This window comes from Cavia porcellus, unplaced genomic scaffold (genome assembly GCF_034190915.1).
Source record: "Cavia porcellus strain 051 isolate PalLab524CR breed Dunkin Hartley unplaced genomic scaffold, mCavPor4.1 scaffold_21, whole genome shotgun sequence".
NCBI classification, from domain to species: Eukaryota; Metazoa; Chordata; class Mammalia; order Rodentia; family Caviidae; genus Cavia; species Cavia porcellus.
Window position 1 is genome coordinate 21,313,042 of NW_026947504.1, and position 15,783 is coordinate 21,328,824.

General features: G+C 38.0%; 1 long non-coding RNA gene across 1 annotated transcript in view; it reads left to right on the forward strand.

Annotated features, from left to right (window-relative positions):
* Positions 1-13,451, forward strand: part of LOC111753687 (uncharacterized) — a 54,827-nt gene extending 41,376 nt beyond the window's left edge. The window contains exons 2-3 of the long non-coding RNA XR_002788476.2: positions 9,906-10,080; positions 10,496-13,451. This is a non-coding gene — a long non-coding RNA (uncharacterized LOC111753687). The remainder of the gene's footprint in view (positions 1-9,905; positions 10,081-10,495) is intronic.
* Positions 13,452-15,783: the final 2,332 nt, after the last annotated feature.

The following is a 15,783-nucleotide window of genomic DNA, read 5'->3' on the forward strand; positions in this document are numbered from 1 at the left end:
CAACAGCTTAATTAAGAGCATAATTAGGTCATTTGTGAATTTCAACCCATTCATACTTCTAATATCAAAATTTAGTTTTAAATGATTTTCTTATATTAACAGCTCCATATTAATTATGCCACTAGTCATGCAAAAGGGATAAAACTTTGCATTCAAGTAGCTCATATTTCACTGAAGCTTAGCACACATGTTTCTGCATATGGGCTTTAACAAAGGCATATACAAATGTTTCTTAAATATGTACTGTACCTAAAAAAGCAGTGGACAATGACTGTGTGAGGGAAAAGTACTCGTCAAATTCATAAATCAGTCTGTAATGCATATTCCTGTTAAAAGAAAAATAATTTTCAAGTTAAGTAAAGTCATTTGCCTTTAATACACACCAAATATTTCAGAGTATTAACTGAAATTAGATCATTACTATTAAATTCCTATGAGCATTCAAATTTTTAACAAAGAATATTTTTTATTAAACAAACAAATGATTAGTCATAAAAATAGACATTTAGATTAATCCCAATTCATAAACGTATGTAGTTTTTCTTAGACGCAACAAATAGCTTTGAAGCTTTGAATAGTTTTTCTTAGATGCAACAAATAGCTCTTTTTCCTATGGCATAAACATGAATTTATATAGATCTCAGTTTTAAGGAAAGATTTAGAAATATATCTTCAAAAATTGATACCATGACTATTAGTATATTTCATAAATGTATCCACAATATTGAAAGAGAATTCTTCACATTTTAATTTTATTAGCTAAGTATTCTGATTGGAGAAACAGAATTTGGTGCCAGAATTTATTATTTATTACTGAAATGTCTCATTTGTTTTCACAGATCTATTTCAAAAGCACTTATTTTAGTAATCACTTTACAGCTAAAGAAGCTAAAACTGGAAGGACATATAAGTCTCTCTCTCTGCAAGAAAGCAAAAAAAATTTATAGAGCAAAGAAAAAATTTTAATTTGTACCTTCTGCATTGCACTGAAATGTTGGTATTTACCCGGAAACGGATTTCTCCTTTCTGCTTGCTTCTTAGGGTACTTGTATCCTTTCTAGCTGGTTTATTGTCAGCGATGGATTTAGGGCTCAACAAAGGAGCTCATGGAGAAAGAGTTCAAGCTTCACAGGCACTCTTGTGGCCACCTAGTTCCCTTGTAACCCCCGGGGGCAGTGGCCTAGGAGGGAGGCAGAGGCCAGAACTGACAGCTGACTGGCACCCTACAACATAGGTGACGAGGAGGTAGGGAGACCCCTGCTTCAGGCTTAGCTCATGCTGGCAGAGAGATGGACTCTTACAGAAGTTTATGAAGCAGTTTGAATTATGACTGTCAATATCTCAACAAGCTAGAGTGACAGGGTATACAGTTCAACACAAAAAAAAACATATTCTTTTAGCAGTAACAATGAAATCTTGAGGGTTTTTAAGTAGGGATAGAAAAGGTTCCTTTCACATACAGTACCAATGACTTACAGACAGCAGGAAGGCAAAATGGTTATTTGGCAAAGGGTTTGTCATTTTCAAAAGATTTCCATTCCACAAGAGGGGAAGAGGTTTTGTGTCGCCACAAGCACACATGCAAGAGACTCTCGCTGCAGTGATTTGTATTTTAAAAGGCCCAGAAAGGCAGGTAGTGTTGGATGTGTCCCCTTTTCCCTGTTGTGCAAAATCTGAGATGCCCTAGAGCGTGGGGTGCAATCAGAGTGTCACTTCACACCGGGCCTGCTGGGCAGGAGAGGATGGAGCAGCTTCTCCTGGGGGAACGGGCCCCAGCAGCTACCTGGCTGCACACCCCATCAGCACTGGAGATGCAATCGAAGGGCAGAAACCTACACAGATGTGCTCATGCTCGAGATTAACACGCAGGGAGCGAAGTGGAGCGCAGGTCATGAGAGAAGGTCTGAGAAGGGTGCTGGAGTGGCTGGAGGGCGCCAGGAACATCACCCCCCCCCCCCCCCCGACAGCCGGGGTCAGCTGCTCCTCCGGGAAGAGTGGAAGCGAGAATGCAAGTGTGCATGAGAAGTGGGAGTTCCAACACTTCATTTCTGGCCACAAGAGTCTCACAAAGTCTTCTTCCAGACTCCAGCACTATATTCCTAGAGCATAGTTCCCCTAGATGTCTTTGGAAGGGTCCTGTGTGTTATATATACCTGTGTATAATCTCATAAAAACCCCAAACATATTTGTAGAGAGAAAAAACACCATACATTTAAATAATAGAAGTATAGTATATTAACATTTAGCTTTACATTATATATATTGATTATTCAAACTCTCTTACCCATCTGACGTTCCTGTCCTTCTATGCCTACCCTAGATCTTTTTGACTGATAGGCAATCAGCAACTTGAGATTTCCTCAATCTTATGTATATTGTAGAATTTTTTGTTGTGCTTTTTGTTTTGAAACAAGATCTGTCCAGGGTGGTTTAAAACTCTTGGGTTCCAGCGATCCTCCTACCTCAGCCTCTCCAGTAACTGGGACTACAATTATGTGACACTGAACCAGCTTCTATGTAAGCTGATTTTTAAAAATCAGATTAACGTCTATATTCTAAAATATGGCATCTCATCAAATCCCCTTGCAATCTGACCTATTGCTCACACTGACACTCATGGAGTAAACAAATTTCTCCCTGGTAGTAATCAAAGACACACACTCCATTTTCTAAAACATTCAAATGCCTTTCCACAGGAGGAGAGTAAACAGCCACTTTTTGCCCCACCGCTGACAACTGCTCAACTCTGGAGAAGAAAAGTCAAGAATGCAGGGGGAAACACTAGATTTTATTGAGTATTGACACAAAAGAGACAGGATACATCTACCAGTAACATAGACTCTTTAGCAATAACCAGATAATTTTCTGCTAAAGGAAGAATGGAAAACAGACCATTCTAGTTTGGCTTCAGAATTAAAAATTTAAGAAAATTGCATTTATTCAGCACACCTCAGATTATGCCTAATTACAAGATCAATTGTCTGATTTTAATTTCATTCATAATATATGCTTCAAAAGTTAATATTCAGAAATTCTAATAATAAAATCACTGAGTTGCACAAAAAGGAAAAGTTTTTTGAGTGAATGTAAATCGGATTTTGTTAACACTTCTTAAGTCCTTAAACCCAAATTTAGATATGTATTTTAATTGATATGCTTGCAAAAGTCTCTATCTGATATTATCATAATGGTCTTGTCTGCATTGCTTACTTCAAAATAAATAAAACAAGGAAAGGATATGATTTCTAGACAAAACAAAAAGGCTATCTAGAATAACCCATGACAGTTAATATTTGTAATAGAAAAGATGTTAGCTAAGAAACACATTTTAAATCTGATATGAGGATTTATGACAAAGATAAAACAAGAATTCTCTTGTCATAGGAAAAATGCAAGTTTGTTACAAAAGCAATTAATTCAGATAAAATGAAGTTTCCAGGTATTTCCAGCCATATGAAAATAAATGTAAAAATTTTTTCTTTAAAAAAATAAAAAATGACTTTTTGAGGCAGATTTAGTTAACATCGGACACACACTGATTAGGAATCAATTGTTCCTCAAAATGCCAGGTCCCAAATGGGTCAGGGAGGGAAGTTTTTACGGGGTCTGCACGGGGAAGTATAAAGGCAGTATACTTGACTATCTTGGATTGGTTCTTACAGTATATGTCATTGTGACGAACAACAATAAAAAAATGATTTTAAACTGTATTAGCAACTTTGATAAACAGAAATAAGGGAAATTATTTTCATTTTATATAAATTCCATCCATTATTATTATGTTTTCTGTCAAATCCCAAAACAAAAACTAGGAAGAGAAGACTTTAATAAATTGAAAAGATTACCTGTGACAAAATGCTGACTTTGTATTGAAGGGTGGTGTGTATCCAAATGAGGAAACTATATCCACACAGACAGGATGGAGTCATGTCCCACCTACTGAGAGGCACTGTCCAGGGGAGGATCATCTCAAGTCCTCCCAGTGTGCAGAGGAAAAAGGAAACAATAATCCATCAATGATATGCTCAGAGATATTCCTCCGCATAGAGATATCATTCTAACTATGTACATATTCTAAGCAATTCACCATAGTTGGGCTAAATTATAGGTGCTTAGTTTTCAAGCAGCCCCTGTGAGGACTGGCTCAATTTCCAAGTATTGAAATGACAATCACAGGTTCATACAGAGAACCGTGAAATGCTACAGTGCTATAAATAAAGGTTCAGTCTTCTTCAACATAGTTCTCCATATACATAGGCAAGCAATTCCCTAAAGGAAAACTGAGCAGTAGCTAACATCTTAGTTACTTTTTTCCTTGCTGAGACAAAATACCCAACATCCAAAGTTAAAGGGGAAAGGTTTGTTTCACTCACAGTGTGTAGAGGTTTCAGTCCATAACTGGCTGGTTCCAGTGGAGGGTGCACATGACATACAGGCGACAGTTTATGGTTGTGGAAGGCAACAAAAGCAACAAGAAAGGAAAGAGGCAAGCCTCTTTCTGTCCCTTATATTATAACCTCTCAATGGGGATTGAAGCAGTGCCAGTCCAATCAGTGGGCCGATCCAGCAATCACCCACCCTGAATCCCAGCACTTTTAACCCTAGCATTGCACTACGAATCAATCCCACACTCAACTCAGCCACCTCTGCAGAAAAAGCTCTACGACCTCATGAGGCTTGGGGGAAGGAGGCCATTTAGATACAAACCCCAATACCTATATTAGAAGGATTCTATTTCTACCCACTAAGGAAACTAAATAATTTTGATTTTTCTGTTTTCATTCACTCAGATTTCCTGTGGGGTGTGCTTCTGATACACTTCGCATGGTTTCTGTCTGTGCCCCCCAGGCCTCATGAGTTTGAATTGTGCATTTATTATTCATTCATTGTCTAGTGCTTGGATTGATGGTGTCAGTGCTCCACCCACAAAGAGGTGGAGCCAGGATGTGATGTAATGGCAGGAAGAAGGTGTGTCTTGCTCTTTGCTGGTTCCTGCTTGCTGTTTGCAGCCACCATGAACTGGGGCCCAGCCATTCCCGCCTGCCTTGGAGCCAACTGAGTACAGATTGAAACCTCCAAAAACTGTAAGAAATAAACCTTTCCTTTCCCAACTTTGGGCTTCAGGTATTTTGTCTCAGCAACAAGTAAAAAGTAGCTAATACACACTCCCTACTTCCATAATGCATAGTTATTATGACCACTTTTTAAAAATGGTAAATAACACAGTGCCAGAAAATACCCAACCCTCCTAAAAGAACACAAAATAGAGTATGAATGATTGTATGTAAGGGAGATTGACTCATATTTAGGCAGATTCATCTATTTTTCTTCATCCTTATCTATAGAAACCAGAGGCTCTTATAAAGATTTCATTTAAGAGATCCCAGTCGTTAATAAAACCATACTTCTTAAATATATCATCATTTGTTCTCAATCATACATCATAATGAAGTCTCACTGTTAAATGCAATGATTTTGAGGTTTTCATAAACCTCACTTCACTCCAGGAGAAGGCTGGCAGCAGAGAAAGTACCCTGCCTCGTCTTGGTCTACAAATTTGCCAGCTAAGACTGCAGACAGTTTGTCCTCTAAGATCACAGCAGAGCAGTCTTTTTGGAATCCTTCCTCACAATTCCTACAGGGACAGATTTTGGGTTATCTCCCTCCTGCCTGTGCCTCGTGTTTGTCTCCTTCATCTGCTCCCTCGTTTACTAGGTCATGTCTTCCACTGGTATTCTCGAGGCTTGTATGTATATCCCATTTGACTAATATTTTGGATCTTATTGAAATGGACACAGGAAATAATATTGTTTTCTTAATTTTAAAGAAGTTCTCTTTTCCTCTAGCTTACAGAGTTAATTTTATTTTAAATTCTTTGTATGTGATTCACTCTTCCACTGAGAAGCTTCGAAATGTTCCCCCAGTGCCGAGTTCTGATTTTCACAAGGAGGTGCCCTGGACAAGCCCTCATTCATTCACTGTTTGGGACTCCTGTGGGCCATCTCATGACCTTTAGTCTTGAAGAAAATGTCTTCAGGTATTTTCCTGATGATTTTTTATCTTCAATTTCCTCTGTTCTTGTTCTGTAATTGTATATTAGACTTTTCTGGACTCTTTTCTAAGTTTGTTATCTCTTCTGACCTATTTTATGCCTTTTTGATCTACTTGCTTCTTCTACTGTGTTTGTTTGTCTGCTTTTGTTTGTTTTCATTTTCTGGGTGCCTTTCTTGTTCCATCTTGTTCTTAGCTGATGGATGCAGCATCTCCTGAAACTTTCTGGCATATTCATGATAAGTTTTATATGATTTCCTCTTTCACAATCATTTCTTTTTCTGTCAAGTTCTGCCCCCCCCCATGCACTTTGGGTTTTATTTTCCCCCTTGGGAGATTTTCCTTGTTGGAAGCATTGAGTATGTGTGTGAGCCTGATTAACTTCGAACTTCATTATAGAGAGATCTGGGTGGTTGTTTTTTGGATGTTAGTAACTATAGATCTTTTTTTCAGGTATCTCAGCATCCCAAGAGGAAAATCATTCTGTTTTCCACGTGAATGACTTTAGCCTATTGGGGAATCTAAGCGCTCAGAATTTAACAATCAGAATTTAACCAGAGCCTGTTGTCACCATGTGAAGAAAGTCTTCCACTGGGGTCAATTGGTCAGAATATTCATCTCTGCAGCTTCTTGGCTTTCAAATTATGTGGTAGAATCCATTTGAAAATTTCTGCCCTAAAGTTTCCTTCTCATTGGTCAAATAGTCATTGACTCTTTGTTTACCTATGATAGGACACATGATACTATTTCAAATATTAGTTTTATATGGAAAGGAAAAGGTGAGTCTCACTGGTGATACAGTCTTCTAAACATTTAGCGCCTTTTTTAACTGGAAACTCTGACAATCAACTTATTGCTCTATATGGAGCCTCCTTTGCTGCTCCAGTGTCCAGGAAGTGGAGCCAGGAAATCGAAATTAAGCCAGAGTTTATGAACAGTAAGCACGGAAGCTCATGGTACATGTTTAAGATATCTACAAACTAAACGTTCACTTCCTTTGTGTGCTATTAATAACTTCTTTCCTTAAAGAAATTAGCCAAGGGAAACAGGATGAAATATAAAAGTGCTGGTGACAGTCATTTGAAATATAAAAGTGATTGTTCTTGAGACATTTAAACATTAATTTTTCACACCAAATGCTCATTTTCCTTTTGCTTGTCCATTTCTTCATTTTTTTATTCACTATGATTTTTTTCTTCTATTTGACATTTGATATTTGTATTATTTTTCATGTTTCTTTTGTCTGTATCTTTTTAAACTCATTTTTGATAAGTTGTTGTTCCCATTTACATCCTAAACTCAAGATCAAAAATATCTTCTAGCCAACTGAACTTCAGTTGCCAGTAAATCAACCAATAAATGATTCTTCAAGTAGATTCTGAGTATGTGATGTTTGAATGGATAAACTAAGGAAATAAAGCATGAGAAATATATAAAGTAACTTTCATGAATATTCTATGATTGCCATATTTTTCATGCAAAACACTGTACGAAATGTAACATAAAAATGTGGAATACATATCTTTTATTAAACTTCCTCCATCTGGTGCTTTGCCCTGACATTGACATTGTTAGGGATGATTAGCATTCCATGACATCCAAGTTCCCAGTAGCAGTGGGTTGTCTGTGAGCTCATCTGGCTGAATAAAATGTCATTCTAATCCTGTTAATATCCTTAACAGATAACATGCTGGATAGATTTAGGTTTGAATTTCTGGTCTTTTGTCTACTAAATTTCCACTTTAAATGTAATCAGAACAGACATACTTTTAATACTGAGAGCAACTCGATACTGGTACCTGACATTTATTGAACATTCACCACCATGCAGTGTGCAAAGAATATGCATTATCATATTTCATCCCTTCAAATCTCTGTGAGGTTTCTGTGATTACTCTGCATATTTTACAAGTGGGAAAACTCAGTTTCTGATTAATAATATGTCCAAGGTCACAGAGTTGAAGGAATCTACATTTCATGGTTCTAGTGTACATATTCTTAACTACAATAATTTATTGTTATCATTACTGGATAAAATATAATTTTAAGAATCAATCCATTGAAATGCAAGGTAATATTTGTCTTAGTTTCTTAGAAACTAAGACATTTTGTTAGAGAAGTATTTTGTTAAGAAAAGATGATAAAAGATAAAAAAATAAAGAGGTCATCCAGTTATAAATTCTCAATCATTATGATACCACAAAATTATTAGACATTCAAATCACTGTCCTTATTAAGAATGCATTAGCTATATATTGTTGCCTAACAAATTATTCCAAAATTTAGTGACCTAAAACAATAACAATCACCTTTTCTCACAATTCCTATGAATCAGGAATTCAGGAATGAGTTGGCTACGTGGCTGGATTCTGGGTCTCTAGTGAGTTGCAGTCTAATATTAGTTAAGATAGCAATCATCTGAAACTTAACTGGGACTCGGATTTGCTTCTAGATAGTAGTGATGGAGACCACTCCAAAGTGGCTCCGAGCAGGATTTAAAATTAACTAATTGGCTTTCTGTGTTTATCCGAGAGTCTGTCCTGTGCCTCGGCACCTTGTCTGGTGATGGTCAGTGAGTAAATTCATAGTCAATGAACCTCTATGAATCACTGGCTCTGGCTGAGACCTGTAGAGGCCTGTGATTCCAGAGACACTTCAAAGGGCAAGGTAAAGCCACAGCTGAGGACACCTGGCTCCAACCCCAAAAAGCAGATAGAGATTGCAGCTGCAGGCATCCCCCTCCTGCTGCCTCATTCTCACCATGAATGTCATCATGGAGACAAGACAGTTCTCCTAAACTGGCATAATTTACTACCTAGAGAAGTCTTTGAAATGACTTCCAAAGCCCTGCTCTGTTCTTGTGCTTTCCTCAGTATTCCCTCTCTTTGTTTTAAAACCTAATAAATAAAGGCTGCCCAGGGAAGCTCTTTGTCTCAGCCCTGAGTCTCAAACTCTGCAGAGTTTTGATCCTCCTGGAGGCCTAAAATCATACTGCTTGTCTTGTTTATTTAAGCCTCATTTGGGTGATTGGGGATGTTGGCCAGGTCCCCAATCCTGTTCTCTGTTCCTCTCTACAAGAAATTCTCCACACAAATTCTCCTTGAGGGTCCTCAAGGCCTGGCTTCTCCCAACGTGAGTAAGACACAAGTTGGAGGCTGATGTTGCAAGGCTTTTCATGGCCTATTTTTAAATGTCACTCCACCAGATTGGTTACAGCTCATTCTAGGTAGAGATGCCACAAGAGTGAGGCGACCAACAGACAAGAATTTGGGGGTACTAATCTTGAGTCTGGTTGCCTGAAAGGGAAAAAATGTTTTTGTTTGTTTCATAACTGCTTGCAAAGCCACAGCATATAGCAGATGAGACCCTTCACAAGGTTTTTAGGTTGTCATAGGCGAAGAAAAGCTTGCCAAAGGAAGGTGGAATTCACTGTCAGTAGGCCTGGTGGCTGCTGCATTGGATATGCTAGCGTCGGGTTACAGCAGGGTTACTCCAAAAAGTAGAAAGGATTGAGAAGAAAGCAGAATAAAAAGATAAAGGAGCCATGAATGGTTGTTTTATTAACTTGGGAAATTTTGGTGGATGGGTATCATTTCCCCTTACTCCCAACAAGTCCTCTTTAATACCTACAATAAACAGAGAACACTGTAGAACTGGATTTGCTCTTTGATAAAAATACTGAATTATGCTTTAGATTGATAATGGGCTGAAAGAAAAAAAAAAAAAAAAAAAGAGCTCCCAAGATTGTATCTGGGAGCATCCGGGTAGCAGAACTTCATCTTCTTTATCCAACACTGAGAAAGCCTCCCTCTGGAAAAGCGATCTTACAATTTATTTTTTTTTTAATTATACAGAAAGAGAACCAAGATGGCAAAGTGGGTCCTCTGCGGTCACGAAGGATCTGAGGTGTTAATTAAAGCCCCGGGAGAGAGTGAAGACAAACTGGCCTTGAGCTCACGTTGAAGCCCAGGCTGGTCTCAAACTTGGAACAGTCCTCCTGCCGCAGCCTTGAGAGTCCTGGCATTACAGGTGTGCACCAGCATGCCCAGCTTACTGATCTTTTTCTCTCTCCCTTCTCTGTTTCCCTCCAGTCTTCTGCAACAGTTTCCCAAAGTTAGCACGATTCCCTTTGTCCTGCAGACTTATTTCTAGTCTTCCTCTTCTTCTACGTCTCTATTTAGTTAGTAACCCCATTTAAAGTTTAACTCCTGAGTATTGAATTGACACATTAAGGACTCATCTACTGTATAAAATTTTCTGATTTGTATTAGATTTTGTTGTATAACAGAAAATCTAATTCATATGGTTAAAGGCAGCAAATTAATGGTTACCTCAGTTTGTCATTTTGTAGGTTGTGTTTGATTCTGTTGTTATTGCTAATGGTACCACTTTAGCCAAAAGTGACATAATTGTTCTAAACAGCTATTGTCTGATATTCCAACAGATTGACCAAGTGTCTGAGAAAATACTGTGGTTGAGTGACAAATAATGGGCCAAGCTGGCAGCAACTTCTCATCCCCAACATATTGAAGAGGGAGGATTTGCGACAGACTCAAAACCCAAAACCAGCTACCCCTAAAAGATACCTGAGACAAGTAAGCATTTTTCTAAGGGTTCTAAATGCTAGCAATGAAAGAACTCACCATAGGCAATTTACAAGAATCATGTCATAAATTAAACTAAAAAGAAAAGATAAGGAGAAGAAAAGATGAGAAGAAACTTAAACAAGGTGCAACCCCAGACATCCAGTTCACCAAAGGCAAGCCCAGAGGTCAGTGAGACAGAGCAATCTGAAAGCCTCCACCTGGCCTCTCTGAACTGGTAACAACAAAGCAATTGAATGAGGCTCTAGAAAAAAAAAATGAAGTCAGAAATAATTTCTCAAGTAACTACAGAGATGGTGACCACAATGAAGAAACACAAACAAAAACATATAAGAAGAAATGTCCAGCATCACTGGTCATTCGAGAGATACAAATTAAAACAACACTGAGATTCCATCTCACCCTGGGAAGAATGGCTATCATCAAAAAATCAATCAGTTAACATGATGGAGGGATTATTAGGAAAAAGAAACACTTCTCCACTGTTGGTGGGACTGTAGACCGTTACAACTACTATGGAAACCAGTGGGGAAGTTCCCCAAAAAACTAGAATTGGAGGTTCTATTTGACCCAGCTTGTCCTCTTCTGGGTATCTTCCCAGAATTAAAAACATCATAACATAGTGATATATGTGCACCCATGCTTACAGCAGCACAATTTGTGATAGCTCCGCTCTTGAAAACAACCCAAGCGCTCATCAACAGAGGAATAAATAAAAAGATGTGATCTTTTTATACAATAGAGTACTATTTTGCCATAAAGAAGGATAAACTGGAGACTTTTATAGGTATATCAATGCAACCCAAGACCATGCTCATAAGTGATATAAATTGGACAGTATAAACAGATTGTCTCCCTAGTGTGGGAAGTTGAAAGAGTAAATAAGATCCAAAATGTACAATAGATAACATAAAATAGGAAGAAACTGTTGAAAAGGAAAGAGAAACTGGAATGGGTAAAAGGAGAAAAGAAGAAAGGGAAAAGTAAAAAACAAATACTATATATATGTATACACATACACAAGATAGTTAAGATAGTCATACTACTTACTAATTTCTCTTAGTTTATTGAAAGTAAAGGTTTGTGCTAATATTGTTTGGACAATTAAATGCCTATATCTTGTACTCTAACTGAAGATAACAATATACAATGTATTAGCCATTGTTTTTATATTATCTTGTTTTGAAATTTTGGGGTTTTGTTCTCTTTAAAATAAATTTTAAAAAAGAGCAGTTATATTCATTGTTTTCACAGTGTAATGAAGGAGATTTTACAGAAGGTGTTTTTAAAAATATTCAGGTCATAGGACACTTGATGACTGATTATGAAAGTCTTGGAATCTCATTGGAACTTGTTAGCAATTACATAAAAAGCACTATAAACAAGTTTTTCATTCCTCTGTACTTCATCCATTACCACTTTTTTGCACTAAACTACAGTGTAAATTTCCACTGCTCTGAAAAAAGCTGGATCAGTCTCTTGAAGTTCCTGTCAGCTTTACATACCTACATTTTTCTAAATAACAACAGAATAAAACATCTAATGTGAAGAATATGTCATGAGTATAATAAAACTGTGTCTTGTAGAGAGTAATATATGCCTTGAAAAGAAAGGTTTGTGCTAATAACTGTTTGGACAATTAAATGCCTATATCTTGTACTCTAAAGACAACAATACACAATGTATTAGCCATTGTTATTATATTATCTTGTTCATATATGTAGGCTAAAACTGTACATTTTTCTTTCATAGTAACTGTCCTCTTTCATATGTGTCCATGATTTATGTTTGTTATCAATTTCAAAAACTATTTTCAATGAAAATAGTTTTTAATTGTAATAGTTTTTAATTTTATAAAAATATAGGCAATTAAATGCAGATGCCTTATACTCTGAGTCACTAATTTAAAGATAACAATATGCAATGTATTAATCATTGTTATCATCTAATTATCATGCTTTGAAATTTTGTTTTTTCTCTTTATAATAATATAAAATAATTTTTTTAAATGTATACATAAACATTATCTTTCTGAGGTTGTATATTCACCATGTTCAATTGTTTTTCTTTGTGCTCAAAAACCACAGGTAAATTCATAGACTCCATTCTGGAAGTCTTGACAATGAATTTGCTTGAGACAAATTCAGTTTATTTACCTCCAACTAACCACAGATTCTTGGTGGAATTTCCAGATTGATTTTCTGTCTTTTCATTGACCAACCAGTCATTACAAATTGTGACTACAAGCATGAGTTTGCAGCATAATATATTAGTGTGGAAATTATAATAACTCTCTCGAAATGGATTTGAAGGAGAAAAAAAGCTTTAGGTTTAATTCATGGCATACATCCGCTTTCCATGTTCCTACAGTCTCCTCTAAAACCATATGCCATAGTAAAAGAAAAATTCTTGTTGGTTAAGACACCTAAAGATTTTGCCATTAGAGGTTATCAGAATCAGAGATAAAATTTCAATTAATTGTCTATGCAAAAACCCTATTGCTCAGTGTCATGTTTTATGTCGGTGGCCCCCAGGCCTCATAAGTTTGCATTGTGCATTTGTGATGGTTCATTGTCTAGTGCTTGGATTGATGGTGTCAGTGCTCCACCCCCAAAGGGGTGGGGCCAGGATGTAATGTAATGGCAGGAAGAAGGTGTGTCTTGCTCTTTGCTGGTTCCTGCTTGCTGTTTGCAGCCGCCATGAGCTGCGGCCCAGCCATGCCTGCCTGCCTGGAAGCCAACTGAGTTTGGACTGAAACCTCCAAAAACTGTAAGAAATAAATCTTTCCTTTCCCAACTTTGAGCTTCAGGTATTTTGTCTCAGTGACGAGTAAAAAGTAACTAAGACACTCAGATACCCAAACAAAATTTTCCTGTTTTTCTCACACACAGGGCTTACCAGAAAGAAAATTAAGCAAAATATCTATCAAGGAAAAACCTCCTATTCAGTGAAATTATATGTTAACAAAATTTGAGCTGAAAGGTAGATGTGTCATATAAAATGAAATGTGTTCTGTTTAACTTGAATTTCGAATGTTTTGAGTGTTTGTATTTTCATTTGGTAAAATGGGCGCCCCTGCCAAGGAATTTTTAAAAACCTTTCCTTCTTACTTCTCATTCTGCTGAACCTGCAGTGACCTTTTGAAGAGTCACAAAGGCATATTGCTCTGGAAGAAAACCTATATTTTGCAGAACACAGAAAATGTCTGCTAATCACTCTTATGGGAAAATGGCTGAATGTGGAGTATGAGGGATGCTTTTATTAACACAAGTGCAATTTGGCATGAAGGCATGATAATGATTTTGAAAGGTCATGAGCTCTCACTCATGGAACAAAATCCTGACCTTGATGCTTCGGTGCTTGAAACAGTCCAATTTACAGTTTCGTCACCTGTAAAATGGAATCCTCGAACTCACACTGCAGATTTGTGGTCAAGATAAAGAAAAATAATATGTATTAAGGTAACTGGAAATAGCTGTCACCCTGTAAATCTACAACTGCCATTCTCTTACACATAGTTTGAAGAGGCTGAGAATCCAAGACATTGAGGGAGAGAGTGTTGTCAATCAGTTGAGGGTTCTTTTACCCAATTCGGATAGAAATAATAAATTGGCAAAGTGTAGCTCTACTGACAGTCCTCATGCCACTGCATGATGCCAGATAACACAGGATGTCATTAGCTAACCCAGTCAGCTGCTGGTCACTCTGCCATCTGGTCCTGGCTTGTTCTCAGTGTCATAAGTCAGCCCTCCTGGATGCTGGTCTCTGATGCTGACCTTCATTCGCTGTTGGTTCCTAGATCTCTTCTGGATGAATAGCATCTAGTGTTTACTGACTTTTCTTTCTGTCTGTCTTTTCCTTCTTCTTTTTTGGGGGGAGGGGGAGTACTGGGGATCGAACTGATGACCTCAGGCTTGCCAGGCAGGTGTTTATGCCGCTGAGCTTAATCCCCGATCCCTACTGACTTTTCTTTTAAAGGATTTCTTGGTTCACATTACTCAGGATAAAATCCTATAGGTTTACAAGACCATCAAGTGAACACTTCCAGAAATAAATTATGAGTAGATTTACAGGACTACTGAGATGAGTCTTTAACAAGACCTGAGCAGCAACTGAGGTGGGAAGGGAATGTGGGATGAGGTGGGGAGGGGACTGATGAGATTATAGGAGCAATTAGGCAGTAGAGGCAGTATTAGTGCACCAGAGGGGAGCCCTCCTAGAGTACACAAGAAAGGTAAGGGAAATACTACTTACACAGAAGATTCTGATTTGTGCTTGGGCCAAGGGCAGGCCTGTGATTGGTTCGAGTGGGTATAAGACTGTAGGAAAGCCACAGCCACAGCTATAGTGGCAGCTATTGAATGAGGGGGCCCAGGACACAAGCTGTTTGATTGACAGCTGTCACATCTCTGAAAAAAAATGGCAGGGCTGAAATCCGGGAATCTTTGGGAAATGCTAGCTGTGTTCATTACCAGACTTCTGGGGCTGGGGGAGGTTTGGGATGTTGGCGATGGACCAGATCCTTCCCTCTCTCATCTAAGCCACATTAGGGTTCCCCTCCCTCCCTACAAGGATTCAGCAGCGGTGTCTGAAGCAATGGAAGCAGGGGAGAAGCATTGAAGCTGACAGCTGAGCCTGCTCAGCCTGAGAAAGAGTGACTGCTAAGTGAAAAGGACAAAACCGAGGCAAGCTGTCCCAGTTCATTGTGGGCGGAGGACATGACAGCATCCGGCCCACCTTGCTGCACTCCAGCCAGCATGGGAAAGAGGGCAGAGGGGCACTCTGTTCCCCCAGTGCTACTCGTTCCCAGGCTCCTCAAATTACCCGACCTGCTCTAAGCAGGATGGAAGAAGCAGCTTACCTGAAAAAATAAAAGATTATCTGCAAGAGTGACTGTATTTCTACTGAAAAGAAAAACGTTCTTTCCTCCAAATTTATGGACAGCGTTATTTAAGTTATCAATTGGCTTTGTTCCATATTTTACTACTACCTAATGGTCTTTATAAGGAGATACTTTCTTCCTAAAACATTAGTTGATTCTTCGAAAGAATACTCCTCAGGTCCTTTTGTGTCTTCTTACAGTTAAATAGAAATCAGAACATTCAGCCCGAAAAAGAGGTTTTTTTAA